General features: G+C 37.9%; 1 pseudogene across 1 annotated transcript; it reads left to right on the top strand.

Moving 5' to 3' along the window:
• The first annotated feature begins 4205 nt into the window (after positions 1-4205).
• On the top strand, positions 4206-4752 carry LOC116081931 (annotated as a pseudogene). The gene has a single exon (XR_004115097.1). The product of XR_004115097.1 is annotated as a protein mono-ADP-ribosyltransferase PARP12 pseudogene (transcript).
• Positions 4753-5255: the final 503 nt, after the last annotated feature.

Here is a 5255-nt window from a genome sequence, read left to right as displayed (position 1 = left end):
GGGTCACTTAAGTATACTGTTATATCATCTGTAAATAGTGATATTTTGACTTCTTTCTTTCTAATTTGTATCCCTTTGATCTCCTTTTGTTGTCTAATTTTTCTAGCTAGAACTTCAAGAACTATATTGAATAGATAGGAAGAAAGTAGGCAGCCTTGTCTAGTCCCTGATTTTACTAGAATTACTTCAAGTTTCTCTGCAATTAGCTTGATATTGGCTACTGGTTTACTATATATTGCTTTTAACCATGTTAAAGGTTAAAAGGTCTGGGCCTTGAATTCCTAATCTTTCCAATTCTTTTAACATGAAGGAATACTGAATTTTGTCAAATGCTTCTTCAGCATCTATTGAAATGATCATGTGGGGTTTTTCTTTGAGTTTGTTTATGTCGTGGTTTACCTTGACTGATTTCCGTATATTGAACCAGCCCTGTATCCTTTGGATGAAACCTACTTTTGATCATGGTGAATGATCGTTTTGATGTGTTCTTGGATTTGGTTTTCGATAATTTTATTTAGTATTTTTGCATCAATATTCATGAGGGAAATTGGTTTAAAGTTCTATTTCTTTTCTGAGTCTTTTTGTGATGAATTGGGCAGTGTTCCTTCTGTTTCTATATTGTGGAATAGTTCGAAGAATATTGATATTATGTCTTCTCTGAAGGTCTGATATAATTCTGCACTAAATGAATCTCGTCCTAAGCTTTTTTTGGTTGTGAGACTTTTAATGACTGCTTCTATTTCTTTAGGGGTTAGAGAACTGTTTAGATGGTTTATCTGATCCTGATTTAATTTTGGTCCTTGGTATCTATCTAGAAAATTGTCCTTTTCATACAGATATTCCAGTTTTGTTGAGTATAGGCTTTTGTAGTAGGATCTGATGATTTTTTTTGATTTCCTCAATTTCTGTTGTTAATATCTTCCTGTTCATTTCTGATTTTGTAAATTTGGATACTTTCTCTGTGCCCTCTAGTTAATCTGGCTAAGGGTTTATCCATAATGTTGATTTTCTTAACAAACCAGCTCCTTGTTTTGTTGATTCATTTTATACTTCTTTTGGTTTTATTTTGTTAATTTCAGCCATGAGTTTGATTATTTCTTGCCATCTACTCCTTTTCTGTGTATTTGCTTCTTTATGTTCTAGAGCTTTCAGATATGCTGTTTAGTTGCTAGTGTAAGCTCCCTCCAGTTTTCCTATTAGCACTGCTTTCATTGTGTCCCATAAGTTTGGGTATGTTATGCCTTCATTTTCATGAAATTCTAAAAAGTCTTTAATTTCTTTTTTTATTTCTTCCGTGACCAAGTTATCATTGAGTAGAGCATTGTTCAGCTTCCATGTATATTTGGGTTTTCTGTTGTTTTTGTTGTTCTTGAAGACCATCTTTAGCTATGGTGATCTGATAGGATACGTGGGATTATTTCAATCTTCCTGTATCTGTTGAGGCCTGTTTTGTGACCAATTTTATGGTCAAGTTTGGAGAATGTACCATTAAGTACTGAGAAAAAGGTATATTCTTTTGTTTTACTATTTAATGTCCTATAGATATCTGTTAAATCCATATGGTTCATAACTTCTGTTAGTTTCACTGTGTCTCTGTTAGTTTCTGTTTCCATTATCTGTCCATTAATGAGAGGGAGTGTTAAAGTCTCCCACTATTATTGTGTGAAGTGCAATGTGTGCTTTGAGCTTTAGTAAAGTTTCTTTTAAGAATGTGGGAGCCCTTGCATTTGGAGCATAGATGTTGAGAATTAAGAGTTCATCTTCGTAGATTTTTCTGTTGATGAGTATGAAGTGTCCTTCCTTATCTTTTTTGATAACTTTAATTTGAAAGTCAATTTTATTCAATATTGGAATTGCCACTCCAGCTTGTTTTTTGGAATCAGTTGCTTGGAAAATTTTTTTCCAGCCTTTTACTCTGAGGTAGTGCCTGTCTTTGTTGCTCAGGTGGGTTTCCTGTATACAGCAAAATACTGGGTCCTGATTAAATATCTAGTCATTAGTTTATGTCTTTTTAATGGGGAATTGAGTCCATTGATGTTAAGAGATATTAAGAAATAGTGATTATTACTTCCTGTTATTTTTGTTATTAGAGGCGGAATTATATTTGTGTGGCTATCTTCTTTTGGGTTTTTTGAAAGATTACTCTCTTGCTTTCTCTAGGATGTAGTATCCCTCTATACTTTGTTAGAGTTTTCATCTATTATCCTTGATAGGCCTGGATTTGTGGATAGATATTGTTTAACTTTGGTCTTGTCATGGAATATCTTGTTTTCTCCATCTATAGTAATTGAGAGTTTTGCTGGGTATTGAGTTTTGCCTGAGCTGATATTTGTGTTCTCTTAGGGTCTGTATGACATCTGCCCAGGATCTTTTACCTTTCCTAGTCTCTGTTGGGAAGTCTGGTGTAATTCTGATAGGTCTGCCTTTATATGTTACTTGACCTTTTCCCTTACTGCTTTTAATATTCTTTGTTTTGTACATTTGGTGTTTTGACTATTATGGGGTGGGAGGAATTTCTTTTCTGGTCCAGTCTATTTGGAGTTCTGTAATCTTCTTGTATGTTCATGGGCATCTCTTTCTTTAGGTTAAGGAAGTTTTCTTCTATAATTTTGTTGAAGATATTACTGGCCCTTTAAGTTGGGAATCTTCATTTTCTTCCATATCTATTATCCTTAGGTCTCATCTTCTCATTGTGTCTGGGATTTCATGGCTGTTTAGGGTTAGGAGATTTTTTTTTTTTTTTTGCATTTTCTTTGACTGTTGTGTCAATGTTTTCTATGGTATCTTCTGCTCCTGAGATTCTCTCTTCTATCTCTTGTATTCTGTTGGTGATGCTTGTGTCTAATTCCTGATCTCTTTCCTAGGTTTTCTATCTTCAGGGTTGTCTCCCTTTGTAATTTCTTTTTTGTTTCTGTTTCCACTTTTAGATTCTGGATGATTTCATTCATTTCCTTCCCCCAATTGGTTGTGTTTTCCTTTAATTCCTTAAGGGATTTTTGTGTTTCTTCCTTAAGCTCTTCTACCTGTTTACCTGTGTTCTCCTGTGTCTTTTTTTAAGGGAGTTATTTGTGTCATTCTTAAAGTCCTCTATCATCATCATGAGATGTGACTTTTAAATCACAATCTTGCTTTGTTGGTGTCTTGGGATATCCAGGGCGTGCTGTGTTGAGAAAATTGGATTCTGATGATGCCATGTAACCTTGGTTTCTGTCGTTTATGTTCTTTAGCTTTCCTCTTGCCATCTGGTTATCTCTAGTGTTAGCTGGTTTTACTGTCTCCGACTTTGGCTTATCCCTCCTGTAAACCTGTATGTCAGCACTCCTGGGAGACCAGTTATGTCCTAGAGGAATTTGGTTCAGCTCTGGGTGCAAACAGAAACCAGAAGTATCCTATCCCCAGCTGATCCTTGGTTCCTGTGTCCTGGTGACTCTGAGTGGGACCTTTTGGGGCCAGGAATTTGAGCAGAAATAGTGATCCCACCTGTGTTCTCAGGTGTGTCAGCACTCTTGAGAGACCACCTCACTCACAGCAGGACCTGGGTTTAGAGAACTGTGGCACAGTGTCTGCTCTGGGCACAGATGGAAACTGGAAGCGTGTGCTTTCTTAATATACATTTGGTAGATACCTTGGAATTTTTCAAAAAAAATGTTATATTCAGAAAGGAGAATGACATTAGTTAACTTTCTGAGGGAACAGTCAATAAAATGTTTGAGAAAAGCCTGATACATGGTAGACATTCAATGAACAAGATAGTCACAGAGAAAATCAGCATAATCTTAGAAAGTCTCTTTAGCATTGCTCATCCATTATGTTGCCACAATAACCACTTCAGTGCTGCACTGCTTCATTGCCGTGTTTAGGTTTCTCATCACTTAAGTAAGAGCAGTAGTGGTACCTCTTTCTGTAGATCATTGTGGATAAAATAGAGTAAAATGCAGAGCTGCTTCTCTTTACATAACAAGAATTCAGTAAATGATATTTATTGATCATCAATTTAATTCTAGAGTCCTTTGTTTATTAGACAAAGGACTAATTGTTGACTTTAATCCTTTTACTAACTCTTTACCACAAATAGTCTCAAAATTAAAAAAAAAAATAAAACCTTAAAATTCAGAAACTTGAGAGTGTGTTCCAGGACAACCAGGGCTACACAGAGAAACCCTGTCTCGAAAAACCATATATATATAAGGCATATATATATATATATGCCTTTCTACTTTACTCAGAAGATCGAGCAGATCCAGAACCTGGGCCTGTGGGAAGTCTATCATTGGCAGAAAGGCCAGACGCAGAAGCAGAATGAGGGGAAGGAAGTGGATGAGAGGCAGCTGTTTCACGGCACTAGCACCAGCTTCGTGGATGCCATCTGCCAGCAGAACTTTGACTGGCGGGTCTGTGGTCTGCATGGCACGTCCTATGGCAAAGGAAGCTACTTTGCGAGAGATGCGGCCTATTCGCACCACTACAGTAAATCCGACACACACTCCCACACCATGTTCCTGGCCCGGGTGCTGGTTGGAGACTTCGTCAGGGGCAGCACTTCCTTTGTCCACCCTCCGGCCGAGGAAGGCCAGAGCAATGCCTTCTATGACAGCTGTGTGAACAGCATGTCCGACCCAACCATCTTTGTAGTTTTTTGAGAAGCACCAGGTCTACCCTGAGTACCTCATCCAATATTCTACCTCCTCCAAGCCCCCGGCTGGCCTTTCCATTTTTGTTGCCCTAGGCAACTTGTTCACCAGCCGACGGTAAGCATGGCCAGGAAGCATTAGGTGTTTCTGCCACACCTGTCTGTCTGGTGGAGCTATTTGGAAAGCCTTTCTTTCTTTCTTTCTTTCTTTCTTTCTCTCTCTCTCTCTCTCTCTCTCTCTCTCTCTCTCTCTCTCTCTCTCTCTCTCTCTCTCTCTCTCTCCCTCTCTCTCTCTCTCTCTCTCTCTCTTTCTTTTTTAAACAAAACTTTTAATGAACTCTTGTTTAATATTGGCTTCTCAGTAAAATTGTATTTTTTCCCCTAGTGCTGGGGATGGAACACAGGGCCTTGTGCTTGCTAAAAAAGCACTCTACCACTGAGCTATACCCCCAGCCCTTTTAAAATGATTTTTATTATGAGGCAGGGTTTTGCTAAATTATATTCTGCCTTAGTCTCCCGAGCAACTGGGATTAAAAGCCTCTATTACCAGGCCTGACTTGAAGCCACAGTCTTAATCCTTGTCTGATAACAGTTTTAGGTTTAGGTCCTTTTAGTTTGGCTTATG

Source organism: Mastomys coucha, unplaced genomic scaffold, assembly GCF_008632895.1.
Source record: "Mastomys coucha isolate ucsf_1 unplaced genomic scaffold, UCSF_Mcou_1 pScaffold7, whole genome shotgun sequence".
In the NCBI taxonomy this organism is placed as follows: domain Eukaryota; kingdom Metazoa; phylum Chordata; class Mammalia; order Rodentia; family Muridae; genus Mastomys; species Mastomys coucha.
Note: the sequence above shows the minus strand (reverse complement) of the source record. Positions and strands in the feature narration are given on the sequence as shown.